Here is an 18,504-nt window from a genome sequence, read left to right as displayed (position 1 = left end):
TAACTATAATATATGTCTCTGTCATGAAGAAATAAACTGAGCCATGGAATTGCACAACTTGTAAAAATGCACCAAAAAATTGAACTCAAGTAATACAGCTTATCTTTAGAATTAAGAACAATGAATTAATTTTAATGATGTGAATATAACAGATATGCCATAATCATGGAGGAGCGATGTAACCTTATTAAGATATGAATTCTTCCTCAAATTTATCTAGAAATCCAATGCAATCTCAATCAAAGTAAATTATCAACCAAATCAAGGCAAAATTGGCTATTTCACAAAATTTCACTTTATAAAGCACATCAAATAGTTAATGAGATAATATGGAAACACTTACAGAGTTATTGTTGTCCTCATAAGCTTATTATAAAACAGTAGAGGGCTTCCCTGGTGGCGTAGTGGTTGGGAGTCCGCCTGCTGATGCAGGGGATACGGGTTCGTGCAGGGGATCCGGGAGGATCCCACATGCCGTGGAGCGGCTGGGCCCGTGAGCCATGGCTGCTGAGCCTGTGCGTCCGGAGCCTGTGCTCCGCAACGGGAGAGACCACAACAGTGAGAGGCCCACGTACCGCAAAAAAAAAAAACAACAGTAGAAACATGACCTATGATTTACAATTGCAGCTGACATGGCTCTGTTTCTACTTTGTCTCCTAAACCCAGAAGGTAAAGGAACCATTTCTTACTAAAGACCTACTGTAAGCCAAACCATTTGTTGGGAGCTTTATAAATATTATCTTGAGCCATCAATTAGATCAAATGAAACTCCAGAGCTAACGCCTCATCTAAGGTTTTAGTTATTTTCCATTGCTACCCTTCAAAGAGTCAAAATGAACAGAGAATTACTATTTAAAATATCTTTTTTTTTTTTTTCTGAAATCCTGATCTTGCACAAATTCCTATTCTTGTAACAAATGTGGCCTCAATCTGATTCACTACTTATATTTGGGAAAACTAATTTAATTCTTTGGCAACTGACTGTGGTTATTTCATTGAACCAATTTCTACCATTTTTTAAAATCTTCTGATACATGTAGTTATTTTCAGACCAGATCTGCATTGCAAGTATCATTTTATTTAGATATTTTCTAGACCAATTTATAAATTTAATATACTCTCAAGTAAAGTAGTATTTGTTTAATGTGCCAAAAATGTTAAAATATTTCCAGGATAGATCATATCTTGGGTCAAAAATCAAGCCTTGGGAAATTTAAGAAAATTGAAATCGTATCAAGCACCTTTTCTGACCACAATGCTATGAGACTAGATATCAGTTACAGGAAAAAATCTGTAAAAAATACAAACACATAGAGGCTAAACAATACACTGCTACATAACCAAGAGATCACTGAAGAAATCAAAGAGGAAATAAAAAAATACCTAGAAACAAATGACAATGAAAACACGACAACCCAAAACCTATGGGATGCAGCAAAAGCAGTTCTAAGAGGGAAGGTTACAGCAATAAAATCCTACCTCAAGAAACAAGAAACATCTCAGAAAAACAACCTAACCTTACACCTAAAGCAATTAAGAAAGAAGAACAAAGAAACCTCAAAGTTAGCAGAAGGGAAGAAATCATAAAGATCAGATCAGAAATAAATGAAAAAGAAATGAAGGAAACAATAGTAAAGATCAATAAAACTAAAAGCTGGTTCTTGGGGAAGATAAACAAAATTCATAAACCATTAGCCACACTCATCAAGAAAAAAAGGGAGAAGACTCAAATCAATAGAATTACAAATAAAAAAGGAGAGGTAACAACTGACACTACAGGAATACAAAGGATCATGAGCGTTTACTAAAAGCAACTACACACCAATAAAATGGACAACCTGGAAGAAATGGACAAATTCTTAGAAAAGTACAACCTTCTGAGACTGAACCAGGAAGAAACAGAAAATATAAACAGACCAATCACAAGCACTGAAATTGAGACTGTGATTAAAAACCTTCCAACAAACAAAAGCCCAGGACCAGATGGCTTCACAGGTGAATTCTATCAAACATTTAGAGAAGAGCTAACACCCATCCTTCTCAAAGTCTTCCAAAATATAGCAGGGGAGGAACACTCCCAGACTGATTCTATGAGGCCACCATCACCCTGATACCAAAACCAGACAAAGATGTCACAAAAAAAAGTAAACTACAGGCCAATATCACTGATGAACACAGATGTAAAAATCCTCAACAAAATACTAGCAAACAGAATCCTACAGCATTAGAAAGATCATACACCATGAAATAGGGGGGTTTATCACAGGAATGCAAGAATTCTTCAATATATGCAAATCAATCAATGTGATAAACCATATTAACAAGCTGAAGAAGAAAAACCATACGATCATCTCAATAGATGCAGAAAAAGCTTTTGACAAAATTCCACACCAATTTATGATAAAAACCCTCCAGAAAGTAGGCATAGAGGCAACTTACCTCAACATAATAAAGGTCATATATGACAAACCCATAGCCAACATCATTCTCAGTGGTGAAAAACTGAAACCATTTCCTCTAAGATCAGGAACAAGACAAAGTTGTCCCCTCTCACAACTATTATTCAACCTAGTTTTGGAAGTTCTAGCTACAGAAATCAGAGAAGAAAAAGAAATAAAAGGAATCAAAATCGGAAGAGAAGAAGTAAAGCTGTCACTGTTTGTAGATCCTATACAAAGAGAATCCTAAAGATGCTACCAGAAAACTACGAGAGCTAATCAATGAATTTGGTAAAGTACCAGGATACAAAATTAATGTACAGAAATCATTTGCATTCCTATACATTAATGATGAACAATCTGAAAGAGAAATTAAGGAAACACTCCCATTTACCATTGCAAAAAAAGAATAAAATATCTAGGAATAAACCTACCTAAGGAGACAAAAGACCTGTATGCATAAAACTATAAGACACTGATGAAAGAAATTAAAGATGATACAAACAGATGGAGAGGTATACCATGTTCTTGGATTGGAAGAATCAACATTGTGAAAATGACTATACTACCCAAAGCAATCTACAGATTCAAGGCAATCCCTATCAAACTACCAATGACATTTGTCACTGAACTAGAACAAAAAATTTCGCAATTTGTATGGAAACACAAAAGACCCCAAGTAGCCAAAGCAATCTTGAGAAAGAAAAACTGAGATGGAGGAATCAGGCTCCCGGACTTCAGACTATACTATAAAGCTACAGTCATCAAGACAGTATGGTACTGGCACAAAAACAGAAATATAGATCAATGGAACAGGATAGAAAGCCCAGAGATAAACCCACACATATATATTCACCTTATTTTTGATAAAGGAGGCAAGAATATGCAATGGAGAAAAGACTTCAATAAGTGGTGCTGGGAAAACTGGACAGCTACATGTAAAATAATGAAATTAGAACACTCCCTAACACCATACACATAAATAAACTCAAAATGGATTAAAGACCTAAATGTAAGGCCAGACAGTATAAAATTCTTAGAGGAAACATAGGAAGACCACTCTTTGACATAAATCACAGCAAGATCCTTTTTGACCCACCTCCTAGAGAAATGCAAGTAAAAACAAAAATAAACTAATGGGACATAATGAAACTTAAAAGCTTTTGCACAGCAAAGAAAACATAATAACAAAAAGACAACTCTCAGAATGGGGGAAAATATTTGCAAATGAAGCAACTGACAAAGGGTTAATCTCCAAAATTTACAAGCAGCTCATGCAGCTCAGTATCAAAAAAACAAACAACCCAATCCAAAAATGGGCAGAAGACCTAAATAGACATTTCTCCAAAGAAGATATACAGATTGTCAACAAACACATGAAGGGATGCTCAACATCACTAATCATTAGAGAAATGCAAATCAAAACTACAATGAGGCATCATCTCACACCAGTCAGAATGGCCATCATCAAAAAAGTCTACAAACAATAAATGCTGGAGAGGGTGTGGAGAAAAGGGAACCCTCTTGCACTGTTGGTCGGAAAGTAAATTGATACAGCCACTATGGAGAACAGTATGGAGGTTCCTTAAAAACTAAAAATAGAACTACCATATAACCCAGCAATCCCACTACTGGGTATATACCCAGAGAAAACCATAATTCAAAAAGACTCATGTACCACAATGTTCACTGCAGCTCTATTTACAATAGCCAGGACATGGAAGCCACCTAAGTGTCCATCAACAGATGAATGGATAAAGAAGATGTGGCACATATATACAATGTAATATTACTTAGCCATAAAAAGAAACGAAATTGAGTTATTTGTAGTGAGGTGGATGGACTTTGAGTCTGTCATACAGAATGAAGTCAGAAAGAGAAAACAAATAAACAAATACCATATACTAACACATATATATGGAATCATTAAAAAAAAATGGTTCTGAAGAACCTAGGGGCTCAACAGGAATAAAGACACAGACGTAGAGAATGGACGTGAGGACACGGGGAGGGGGAAGGGTAAGCTGGGATGAAGTGAGAGTGGCATGGACATATATACACTACCAAATATAAAATAGATAGCTAGTTGGAAGCAGCCACATAGCACAGGGAGATCAGCTCGGTGCTTTGTGACCACCTAGAGGGGTGGGATAGCGAGGGTTAGAGGGAGACGCAAGAGGAAGGAGATATGGGGATATATGTATATGTATAGCTGATTCACTTTGTTATACAGTAGAAACTAACACACCATTGTAAAGCAATTATACGCCAATAAAGATGTTAAAAAAAAAGAATATTAAAATAGATGAGTTTATTGGTCCAGTGATACTGTGCGCCATATAAATAATATTGCAAGGAATAATCTAAATTTTCTCCAAGTGATATATACCAATAGGCACCTATGTAAATGCTAAATTATTAGTGTTAGTAAAATCTTGTATAGACATACAGATTAATTAGGTGACTTAAAAAAAATATCAGGTGACGACAGTTGTTGAAATACAGTGATATTTTATATGCACTTTTAAGACACAGCTAATAGGGATACTTATTGACATATGTGGATGTAGCTTTCCTAGTGGATAAACAAAAGTTGAAATGAAAGATGCCTCTTTTGAATTCAACTTGTATGAATTTCCTTTTCACATCTAGCATTTACAAAACTTGGTATCTCATTGCCTTCTGTCATCTCTCATTAACTATGTTAATCTCAACACTATACATCACACATCACAAGGAAGTAATGCAATGGTGAAAAGGAAAAGAGGATCTTATTTGTATTGTCATTATACTTCCACTTTGAATTGAGATACTATCTGATCAAGATCCAAGAAAAACATGAAGAGGAAAATGGAACAATCTCTATCAGTATTGTCTCTAAAATGTGATAATACTTTATATGAGTAAATTTCAGTCACATTAACAGCAGATATTTCTAGGACCTCCTTTGCTACATCAATTCTCATCCTCATATCCAAATGCATTCAAAGTTGTATTAGACATATTTACTACCTGCCCCTGTTGACCAGACTTTCCTTTACTAATTAAACTATATCATCTAAGTAAATACAAGTAGGAGAAGTAAAATTAACTTAAATTTTATTTTTCTCCAGTATCTTGAACGGTGAGATCATGAGGTTTTTTTTTAAAATGAAGCATATTCAACATATAAGGTTATAATTTAAAGAAGAAAATGAAGATCCATTATAGTCTGAATTCATAAACAGTATGGAATTCTCTAACTTTGGAAAAGTAATTAAAATGATGTTCGTAATTTTATATCCTATATAATTGTTTTGTTTGGTCAAAAGTATAAGTTGAAATTAGCTTGCCTAGGCAGTCTGCCCCCAAAATTATAATTTGTCTAAAACTTATTTATTTGATACAACCTATGTTTCAGATGATTATGCTTTGGTTTGGTTTGGTTTTCTATTCAGGCAAAGTCATAGCCTCTTTCAAGCAAAACTGATAGGAAACTGCATCTCAGAGTGATGTCAAGATGCTTTTAGAACAAAAATGGATTCTTTCATTAGCACTAAATATAAGTTCTTAACCTATACCCCCCTCCCTCCCACACTGTTTTGGGAAAAGAGTAGGCTAAGACTTATCTTCAATTAAATTGATGGTTCAAATATATTTTTTGACATTTTAACAGATAAGTCTTTAGATACTGGCAAAATTCTCCTCTATGTTCATTTTAAGGAATGGCTGCAGACAGTGTTCAAAATATAGTATATTAATATCTTGCATAACAAAATATAGTATATTAATATCTTGCATAAGCTCTAAAATGTATTGATTGTCCTACCAGAATTTAACTTGCTATAGGAACTATGCCCTTGTGATTTCAAATGACTGCAGGACAACAGAAGAATAACTGTGCATGAAGAATGAAGTCTGTAGAAATGCTTTAGTCAAAATTAAAATATTCAACTTTTTGGACTACCTTTAGAAAACAAGTTGAATAGAATGTTTAGCTCTAGAATACTCGAAATGCAAGAAATAATATTTCTTCACTAATTGACTATTAAGCAAAATTTGCTATCCTTTTATAAGATAAAAATCAGTTTTTGTTTTAGTTTTAAACATAGTAAATAAATACAATAATTCATCTAGGTATTCTTGGCATTTCTGTACTAGTTGAATAGTAGAATTTCTAATTTGTTTTTCAGTTGTATTTAAAAGTACTATTTTGATTGGGATAAAAACTGAAAAACCTCTGGATGTTTATTAAAATAGTAGGAAAATAGTAATTTTTAAAAAAAGATACCAGGAAATGAATCTGATAATTTTTATAATCATATTTCAGTGTATTTTATGTGATATAGTATTTAAATTACATAATTTTAAGTTATTTAAATACAAATATTTAGCTAGATTTAGACCCAAATAATTTTTAAATAATTATTTAGAATTTGAAAGTTTTTCTGCTATTATATTTAGAGGTTTATTTTAACATGACTTTAAGTCATTTGGGACTATGATGAGGTTAAGTTTAAGATAATTGTCAATGATAAAAAAAACTGTCTCTTGTAAATGCATACGATGAATAACAATGACCCAGTTTGCCATGTGTTTATATATCTTAAGAGTTATGCATGCATATACAAAATGACTACATAATCAGTTCTGGAAAATGGATGTAAAAATACTAATTTATTGATTAAAATATAGCTCAAGGTTTTACGATATTGACAGAAATGTCTAATCATTTGTGCATAATTAGAATCAGAGTGTCTAAATAGATGTGTTTCTAAAGTAAAAAGCATTTTCATTTAAATTTGAAAAATATTGATGTGGATATTGAAAGACAGGAAAAATGATACATTTGCTTTAAAAAGAGGGCTATAGGGGACACTGCATCACAAAACAGAATGCCTATGCAACTAACCAAAGTAAACATAGATAGAGAATATGGGAGACAAAGCAAGTTAAAGTGACAGAGCAAAAACAATTGTAAGAACTCAAAGAACATACAAAGATATTAATATCATGGCGATGTTTACAGAATATATTTATTTTTATAAGTATCTTCTACAATGTGTACATGAAACTATGTTTATAAAATGCCAAGTTAAGATATATACAATATATTCTTTTCTTCCACGTTTATTGAGATATTACTGACATATAACATTGCATAAGTTTAAGGTGTACAACATGATGATTTGATATACATATATGATGTAAAATGTTCAAGCTGACCTCAGTCCCAAACTGACACAATACATTATCTCGTTTAATCCTCACCACCTATGCCCTTAACATCTATAAAAGCAGGAAGAATCAATTACAAATAAATAAGCAACGACAACAAAAAAAATCACCAAAATACAGTTACTTAACAGCTCTGTCACCTCACATAATGACGTGTATGTGTGTGTGTGTGTGTCTGGTGAAAACATGTCTCTTCTCTTAGCAACTTTCAAGTTTGTAATACAGTATTTTTAACTATAGTTGCCATGCCAACAGATTTCCAGAACTCATTCATCTTGTAACTAGTAGGTTTTACCCTTTAGCAACATCTTTCTGTTTTCCCCATTTCCCAGCCCCTGGCAACCACCAGCCTACTTGCTGTTTCTGTCAATCAGCTTTTTAGATTTCACATACAAGTGAGATCATGCAGTATTTGTCCTTCTCTGTCTGACTTATTTCATTTAGCATAATGGCCTCAAGGTCCATCCATGTCATCACAAATGGCAGGATTTCCTTCTTTCTCATGGAGGAATAATATTCCATCGTAAACACATCTTTATCCATTTACCCGTTGATGAACACTTAGGTTATTTCCATATCTTTGCTATTGTGAATGATGCTGAAATGAATATGAGAGTATAGCTATCTCTGCAAGACTCTAATTTCATTTTCGTTGGATATATATCCAGAAATGGGATTGGTGGATTATATGGTAGTTCTACTTTTAATTTTTTGTGGAACCTCCATACTGTTTTCCATAGTGGCTGCACCAATTTACAATTCCACCAACAGCACTCAAAGGCTCCCTTTTCTTCACATCCTCACCTTCACTTTTGAGCACTTGTCTTTCTTAAAAATAGTCATTTTAACAGATGTGAAATGATATCTCATTGTGTTTCTGATGATTAGTGATATTAAGCATCTTTTCATGTACCTGTTGGCTATTGACATGTCTTCTTTGGAAAATTCTCTTCAGCCCATTTTCTAATCAGACTGTTTTTTTGCTATTGGGTTGCATGAGCTGCTTATGTATTTTGGATGTTAACCCCTTATAGATGCTTTGTAAGTATTTTACTTCATTCCATAGGTTGCCTTTTCATTTTGTTGATTGTTCTTTTGCTTTGCCAAGTTTTTTTAGTTTGATTCAGTCCCACTCATTTATTTTTTCCTTTGGTGCTTGTGCTTTTGGTGTAATATCCAAAAAAATTGTTGCCAAGACCAATGGAAAGGTTTTTCCCATGGTAGTCTTCCAAGAGTTCTTCAGATTGGAGCCTTATGTTTAAGTCTTTAATCTATTCCAAGTTAATTTTTGTGAATGGTATAAGATAGGGGTCCAATTTTTTTCTTCCACATATGATTATCCAGTTTTCCCAACACCATTTATTGAAGAGACTATTCTTTCCACATTGAGTATTCTTGGCTCTCTTGGCAAATGTTAGTTGAGTGTATATGTGAGGATTTATTTCTGGACTCTTGATTCTGTTCCATTGGTCTGTGTGTCTATTTTTATGTCAATATCATAATCTTTTGATTAATGTAGTTTTGTAATATAATTTGAAATGAGGAAGTGTGATGCCTCCTGCTTTGTTCTTTACTCTCAGGACTTCTTTGGCTGTTTGGAGACTATCATAGTTCCATACAAGTTTTAGGATTGCTTTTTCTATTTCTGTGAAAAATGCCATTGAAATTTTCACAGATTTTATGCTGAATCTGTAGATTACTTTGGGTAGTATGGACATTTAAAAAATACTAATTCTTCTAATCCAAGAACACAAATAACTTCCCATTTATTTTGTGTCTTCAAGGGCTTATACTTTTCAGTGTATGGATCTTTCACCTCTTTGGTTAAATTTATTCCTAATTATTTTGTTACTTTTGATGCTATTGCAAATTGCATTGTTTTCTTTTTCAGATATTTCATTGTTAGTGTATAAAAGTGCAACTTATGTCTTTATATTGATTTTTGTATCCTACAACTATACTGAATTCATTTATTAACTCTAACAGTTTTAGTGGCGTCTTTATGGTTTTTTATATATAAGATCATATCATCTGAAAACAGACAACTTTACTTCTGCCTTTCTGATTTTGATGTCTTTTGTTTAACTGCTCTGGCTAGGACTTCCAGCAACATGCTTAGTTGGGGTGGTGATAGTGGGCAACCTTGTCTTGTTTTTGATTTAAAAGGAAAAACTTTCAACCTTTTATCTTTGAGTATGATGTTAGCTGCGGGCTTGTCATATATGACCTTTATTATATTGAGGTACATTCCCTCTATAAACCTCTGTTGAGATTTTTAAATATGAAAAGATGTTGAATTTTCTCAACTGCTTTTTATGCACCTATTGAAATGATCATATAAATTTTATATTATATTCTACTAATATGGCATAACACATGTATTGATTTGCATATGTTGAATCATCCTTGCATACTAAGGATAAACACCACTTGATAATGGCATATGATTCTTTGAGAGTTCTACTGAATTGTAGTCTTCTGAGAAATTTTGAATCTATTATTCATTATTCAGGGATATTGGCCTTTTCTTTTCTCTTAGTGTCCTTATATGGCTTTGGTATCAGGGAGATGCTGGCCTCAAAAAATTAGATTGGCAGCATTCTCTGCTGTATTTTTTGGAAGAGTTTGAGAAGGATTGGCGTTTTTTCTTTAAATGTTTTGTAGAATTTACCAATTAAGCCATCTAGTGTTGGGCTTTTCTTTATGGAAAGTTTCTGATTACTGATTCAATCTCCTTACTCATTATTGGTCTTTTCAGATTTTCTATTTCTTCAGGATTCAGTCTTAGTAAGTTGTATGATTCTAGGAATTTGCCAATTTCTCCTAAGTTATCCAATTTGTTGGCATATTATTGTTCATGGTAATTTTTATGATCCTTTGTGTTCCTGTGGTATAAACTGTAGTATTTTCCCTTTATTTTCTGACTTTATTTATGTGAGTTCTTTCTTGTTTTCTTAGTCTAGCTAAAGATGCATCAATTTTATCTTTTTTTTTTTTTTAAGTTCTTAGTTTTGTTAATCTTTTCTATTGTTTTCTGGTCTCTGTCTCATTTATTTCTGCTCTGATATTGGTCATTTCCTTACTTCTGCTAACTCTAGGCTTTGCTTGTTCTTCTTTTTCTCTTTACTTGATGTGCAAAGTTAGGTTTGTTATTTGAAATCTTTTTTTTGTTTTCTCCAATCTAAAGGTGTTCAAGAAGATAGATTTTTGAACTCTCAATGAAGAGGAAGTCACATTATGGTTGTTAAAATTCTCACATACAAGTGAAAACATCTTAACAATACCCACATTAGAATCTGGGGAAATCATCTTCACAAACATCACACCATTTATGCTACTGGACAAAAGGAAAATCAGCTGCCCTTGTGATTCATTTCACAATATTTTAATTTACTCTATGTAATCAATGAAAGATAAAATCATATTTACCTCGAACTTACAATTTGAAGTAAGGAAAATTTTATATATTCTGTAATTAGTAGTTGTGGCAATTCTTTAGTTTCTTCACTTAGTTCTGATTTCAAACCTGATATTCAGCTAAAATTTCACAGAAATTTAGCATTATTTTTGAGAAAATTGTAAAGCTAATGTCAAAAAATACATAAAGTCTGTTAATGGAAATATGTCCCTGACTTCTATGACTTTGAAGGAAATGTGCTACAATGTGCTCTGAGTCATGAGAGAAATATTTTTCCTTGAAAGGACAAACCTACTATGATTTAACTGACATTGTGTGCCCTTTTTTAGACATTCTATCTCTCTGTCATATATTTCTCCTACTGAAAGGCTATATCAAATTTTTATACCATATGTTAATAACTAAGATATAATGTTTATATAATCCATTCTGAATAATAGCATCCTCTGAAAGAATAATCAACATTGACCCACAATATAATATTTATAAACTGACATATGTCAAATTTCCTATTTATAACAAAGCCTACAAAATTACTATAATTGAAAATAAAACCATCCTAACCAATTATAACCAAATAATTTGAAACTTCAAGAACAAATACTGTTTTATTTAACTTCAGGTTTTCTGCCTTTATTATACTGAGTCCACATATCTCTCAATCTCTCATGACACGATTACTTTCCACACATTTTTTTCCTTTTAGGTCTTCTTGTGTGTGTGTGTGTGTGTGTGTGTGTGTGTGTGTGTGTGTGTGTATATATATATTTGAAAGATATGTACAATCTATATATATATATATTTGAAAGATATGTACAATCTATTTATTTTTAAGGTGTACAGGATAAAGATTTGATTTACATACATCATGAAATGATTATCACATAAGTTTAGTGAACATCCATCATATCATATAGATACAAAACTAAAGAAATAGAAAAATTTTTCTTGAAATGAGAACTTGGGATTTACTTTTGTAACAATTTTCATATATAACATACAGCAATTTTAATTATATTTATCATGTCGTACATTATGTTCCTAGTACTTATTTACCTTATAATTGGAAGTTTCTTCCTTTTGACTATTTTCATTCAATTACCACTACTTCCATGCCTCTGGCAACGACACATTTAATCTCTTTTTCTATAAGTTTGTTTGTTTTTGAAGTATGATTGATGGACAACACTATGTTAGGAAACTATCAACAAAATGAAAAGGTCACCTACTGAATGGCGGAAGATATTTTCAAATGATATAACTGATAAGGGGTTAATATCCAAAATATAAAAGGACTCATACAATTCAACATCAAAAAAAAAAAAAAAAAGAAAGAATGAAAGAAAGAAAAAGAAATAAAGAAAACAAACCACCTGATTGAAAAATGTGCAAAGGATCTGAATAGACATTTTCGAACAAAGGCATAAATGTACTCAACAGGCACATAAAAAGATGCTCAACATCACTAATCATCAGGGAAAGGTAAATCAAAACCACAATGAGATATCACCTCATACCTGCCAGAATGACTTATCAAAAAGACAACAAATAACAAGTGTTGGTGAGAATATGGACAAAAGGGAACACCTGTGCACTGTCGGTGGGCATGTAAATTGATACACCCACTTTGAAAAACCAAATGGAGATTCCTCAGAAAATTAAAAATAGAACTACCATATGACCCAGAAATTCCACCCCCAGTATATACCCATAGCAAATAAAAAGTCTAATCAGAAAAGATATATGCACTCCTATGTTCGTTGCAGCATTATTTACAACAGCCAAGATATAGAAGCAACCTAAGTGCCCACTGGATGGATGAATGGATAAAGAAGATGTGGTATTTATACACAATGGAATATTACTCAGCCATAAAAAAGAGTAAAGCCTTGCTATCTCCAACAACATGTATGGATCTAGAGGGTATTATGCTAAGTGAAATAAGTCAGACAGAAAATGACAAATACTGTATGATTTCACTTATACGTGGAATCTAAAAAGCAAACAAATAAAAAAAAACCAAACATAACAAAACAGAAACAGAGTTATAGATACAGAGAACAAACAGATGGTTGCCAGAAGAGAAGGGGTGGGGGAGGAAAGAAGTAGGTGCAGGAGATTAAGAGGTACACATTTCCAGTTGCAAAATAAATTAGTCATGTGTATGAAATGTACAGTGTGGGGAATATAGTCAATAACTATGTAATGCCTTTGCATGGTGACATGTCATAACTAGATTTATCATGGTAATTATTTTGAAATGTATAAGAACATGGAATCACTATATTTCCATATATATTTTGGCAAATCTTAGAAATCACTTAAGATGTCTTCTACAAAGTCTTTATTTGCTGGATTACTATCTCCCCATTTTCTACAGTCTTTTTTCCTCTATTGTGCTACCACTCTAATTTATATATCCACTTCTATTAATATTATACTGTATTTCAAATGCTTTGCTATAACATATAGCACTATTTATTATAAAGCTTGGTACCGTGATTTTAAATTCTCCTGTATATAGGGCAGAGTCTAGTGAACTGCATTACAATATTTAATAAATGAATAAAGCAATGAGTCAGAGGACAAACTATTTAAAAAGCTAAGCAGTAAAAAGTGGATCAATACAGAAAAATTAAAAATTTCATTTTTCAATTTTAAAGATGACACTACAGGCAAAAAGTTTTCAATCATATTGGTATATCTGAGAAGACCATTATTACTATACCAAACTCACCCTCTGTCTCTGTCTCTGTCTCTCTCTCCATACAGATACACTCTTCTGAATGCTCTGAACATGACTATTCAATTTTAGTTTGAGGTTGTTACGGTTTGAGAATGCTGTATCATCTTATTTTTAAATGGTACCTCTATTACTAGAATCATTGTCCAAAGGTCCATTAGTTATGTGGTTATATGGCATGTCCATCCTATCTATTTGTCCATCTCAGTTTACTTTACAAAAATGTTTCCATTTCTTTCCTTCTTCTGCCACTGTTCCTCCAAACAAGAATTAGACCATTCACAAATTCCTTGGCTAATTCATTACTTTCTTCAATATTTTTCACTTGGTTGTGCTAATTTTGAAGGTGAATTCATACAGTATTAACCACACTTTCAAGAAGTAGATGTTAAGTTTCTGTAAGATTCAGATCTCAAGAATGTATACAGTGTTAAACTCTGTAAATTTGCTCTTAGGCAATTGATACCTCACTGGTACCTCATGCTGATTACCTGACTCCTAGAGCAGAGCTATTAAAAAACAAGTAAAAGACCACCAAAAGAGAAGCATTTGCGTAAAACATTGATTTTGTAAGACAACCTTAAGTTGAACATTCTTTCCATTATCTTTGAACTGCCATAGCACTATTTTCTTTCTTACAGTGTATAAATTTCTTCATTTTATTATAGGCACTTGAACTTTTTCTTACTTCCTTTAGCAGACTTCGAGCTTCTTAAGGAAGATAAAATAGGATATTTCTTTTTCTCATCTTTAGGAGTTGCTTCCATGGCATGAGAGAGAGGGCAGTCCACTTTGCTTTATTCTGAGAGGAAAGTGTTCTGCTTGTGAATCTTTACCCAATTACATCTCATTTGAAGGAAATATTACAGCAGAAATGAGATTCTTCAGGCATTATTAGAGCTTAAAATCAAGTGTGTTTGAAGTGTAAAGGTTTTAGGTAGTCTATCCAGCTTTAAATAGCTAGTATCTGGAAACTGGGGATGCCTATCCTAATATTTCTCAATTGTGATTCTCCAACCACCTCAGCAGATACTTCTGGGGAAGATGGCATGGATGAATCTGCATTTTCAACAAGCCTTCCTGGGTGATACTCACACACACTAAATTTTGAGAACCAAAAGCCTGGCCTCTGAGAGGGTGACCACATAGAATAATACAGATTCTCAGGGATCAGATAAGTAAACTGATTTTGAGAACATATGCTCCAGATTCAGTGCTGATCAAAAACTTGGTCATGTACAACTACTACCAGTCTGCCAAGTCCAGTGAGTTTATGTGAGAGTGCTCACAGAGACGCCCTGGACTATTCCTACACACAATGTATATTGGACTTTCCACAATAAGACTAATTTTGCACTTTACCTTCAAAGCAGAGGGGTGTTCTCAAATACTTTGTATCTTGGCTCAGGGACTATGTAGGACTCAGCCTATGAAAGGCCTGTACAAAGAAGTGAGGAAGGCAAGGCCTTACTGTCAGAAAGTTGGAAACCATCTTCTTCAACTCCCATTTGAAGTTTTAAAGTAAACTGAATTTATTAGATGAGTTTACTGAATGGTTCAAGGATTGAAGTAATTTTGATCTATGCTTGATCCAAATTTCAAGTATAAACTGGATCAAGTTTTCTCTCCCTACATTTCTTGACTCAAATGATTAAAAAACACATGTACAGGACAGTGAATTTAAAGAGTAATATTGTAGTTCTCATTTTATTGCTTGTCCCCCTATACAACACTGTAAAATTAGCCAAGAAAACAGAATGGACTTTCATTTAGCCACATGTAGCAAAAGAAAGAGAGTGAAAGCGAGAGTGAGAAAGAGGACACAATATTATAATAGTGACAAAATATCAAAAACTATTATAATCCCCTTTATTTTGATACTGTACAAAGCAAGCAGATAATGTATATTTTAGGAGTCTTTCTGTTTCAAGTAATAGAAACTCAACTCATTCAAACTTTTAAAATAAAGGAAATTTTGAACACTTCACTGTGCAATGTATGGATTGTTCTAGTTTCAAGATAGGCTGATATCTTGAGTCCCAGCAATATAACCAGGACACAGTTCATTCCCTTTCAGATCTTTTTCCTTAACCATGCCTCCATTCCGTGATGGCCCCTCTGTCTTTGTATTCCCAATTTAGCTGCTAGCATCTTCTACCAAATGCTCCCATGTTCATATACAGCAGGTAAGAGAGAGTCTGTTTCCGTAACAGCCAAATCAAAGCCAGGTAATTGTGATGTATCAACACTACTTGCCCTGATATTTTCGTATGTACTTATCTAGAAAAATTACCTTGTCCGGGAAATGGGTCATGTTAATTGGATTTAGTCAATCTTAGTGCACCCCCAGAAACGGAGGTGAAATAATCCATCCTTTGCAAATATTACAGGTGGGAAATTTCAGGTACTCTTAGGAAGAAAAAGAGGTGGGATAAATGATATGAAGCCAACCAACAAATGCCCAACATATTAATACTGACAAAGAGAAACTTTTTTAAAAAATGATTATTTTTAATAAATGGTTTGAGAATCCACATTTTCTTTCTCACCTCAAAACTGGACTATAGAAAATTTTCTCACTGTTAGCTTCAATTTTCTTTCATGGTTAAGGACCTAGTATTTTCATTATTTAATAAACTAGGTAAGCAGTATCACTTAGTTCATATTATGTTAGATATATTAGCTGTTAGATTTTTTTATTTTAAATTAATTTAAACTTCAGGAAACCACCTATAGTGGCTTAAGAGAATATGCTTAATTTTTATATATATATATATATATATATATATATATGTAATATGTAGTCTGAAGGTAGGTAGTTAAGAGTTTGGTCTGGTTTTCAGTGGAGCCAAGACATCTGTTATTCCCTATGCCCTTCCCTGGAAGTTACTAGTAAGCACAATAGCTCTATAGCTCCAGTCACCTTGCTGGCATTCAGGGCAGATACAGGAGGAAGGTGGAACAGGCTGTGGTATGAGAATTTATTACACCTCATTGGTCATTCTAGCTTCAAGAGAGCCAGAGAAGACAAGGATTTTTATGTTTCTACTGAAGTAAAACCAGGCAAAAACTTCTACTGAAGTAAAACCAGCCAGAGAAGACAAGGATTTTTATGTTTCTACTGAAGCAAAACCAGGTTTCTACTGAAGTAAAACCAGGAATGGGTGCTAAGTGAGCAAACTTATGATGTCTGCCCCAGATAGTATTCTCTAATTTTTTTAACTGCACATATATATTTAGTAACAAAGAGACCAGTTCTGAAGACAACATTAAAAGTCCAAGCTGTATTAAGTCTAAGCCTAACATGGAGACTCTAGTGAGGAAACAGATCTACCCAAGGGCTCTTAAGTTTCTGGCTCTATGCTAGCGTGAGATTTATTTCACAAGGAAATAAAGATCAGTGAAGGTGCTTAGTACTTACCATTACTGGTGAGTATATACTGGTAGAGTCTTCAAAAATAAACTATGTATCTCCCAATTATAAATATAAATGGCCTCATGGTGTGGCCAAACTTGGTTAACTCTCAGACCATGGTAGTTATCTTAAAGCCTGCTGAGAGCTTTTAAAAGCATTGGATTTTATGTGAACAACAAATGCCAACCAGTTTCAAGAATAATAAGAACATACAATTTAGTTTAAGCATCCCTCTTGTATGAAGGAGATTCTAAACAAGAATTTCTATCATCTTTTCCCTTTCAGATTTACTCTCTTGGATAAGGCAAAGTCTGATAAAAGGATAAACCTTAATAGCTAATCACATTTTACCAGAGTTTAATGTAAGAGATTTTTTGTGTGTTTTTGCTGTAAAACTAAATGTGAAGATACACTCTATTACATTATTCAATGTCCTCTAAACCAAGACAAAACTCCCTCAAATTTAGGGGGAAAAAAAAACCTTCCTAAATAACTGATACACTTTTAAATTAGATAGCCAGGTATATAACCCCTCCAATTAGCAGTGCATATAGTTGCAAGGATAGAAAACAAAAACTAGGGCAGAGAGAGGAAAGGAATAAGGGAGGTTGGGGAGAGAGAGAGAGAGAGAGAAAGAGACTGAGACTGAGATTCTCCCTGCCTGACTAGCATGAACACACCTTCATCATAACTCTATGATGCTGGACATTAAAGCTGGACCCAAACACTAGCCCTAAAGTGGAAAGACTACTAGCAATCACTTCCTTGTATGAAATGCCAAAATCTATACTTAATATGTAACTGATAATCCACTGGGCCAACAGTAAGAGGTAGGTACATTGTAGGTGCCCCCTAGGATAACACAAAGACCTCCTAATGAACTTTCACTTATATCTATTCACTTTATTTTTTAAAAATTTCAAAGTCTGAGCAATTAAAAAATATGAAAATTACAGTATCATAAAACAAACAGATCAAACTCAGAGTTCTTCTCCATCTGTCCATCTATTTGCCCATCTGACTCTGTATCTTTTTCTCATATTAATATATAATTTAAAAAGGAATAGTGGTTTGGTTTCTATGTTGGATATATCATAACGAGAGAGAGGTAGAAAGAGAAAGAAACTCTAGAAAATATCAGGTAGAAGCAAAACTATAAGTAAAATGTGTCAATAACATTTTGTGGATGTGGGTATGGTCTAAAAAGATTGAAATGCAGAATTTAGTGGCTAGCAGCTTGGTTTAGAATCAACAGACCCACTAGGTTTATTTA

At 33.3% G+C, this 18,504-nt stretch overlaps 1 long non-coding RNA gene across 1 annotated transcript in view; it reads right to left on the bottom strand.

Annotated features, from left to right (window-relative positions):
• Positions 1–435: 435 nt before the first annotated feature.
• LOC125963888 (uncharacterized) overlaps positions 436–18,504 on the bottom strand; it is a 59,004-nt gene continuing 40,935 nt past the window's right edge. Inside the window, exon 4 of the long non-coding RNA XR_007476315.1 lies at positions 436–528. This is a non-coding gene — a long non-coding RNA (uncharacterized LOC125963888). The remainder of the gene's footprint in view (positions 529–18,504) is intronic.

The sequence above is a fragment of the Orcinus orca genome, chromosome 3 (assembly GCF_937001465.1).
Source record: "Orcinus orca chromosome 3, mOrcOrc1.1, whole genome shotgun sequence".
NCBI lineage: Eukaryota > Metazoa > Chordata > Mammalia > Artiodactyla > Delphinidae > Orcinus > Orcinus orca.
Note: the sequence above shows the minus strand (reverse complement) of the source record. Positions and strands in the feature narration are given on the sequence as shown.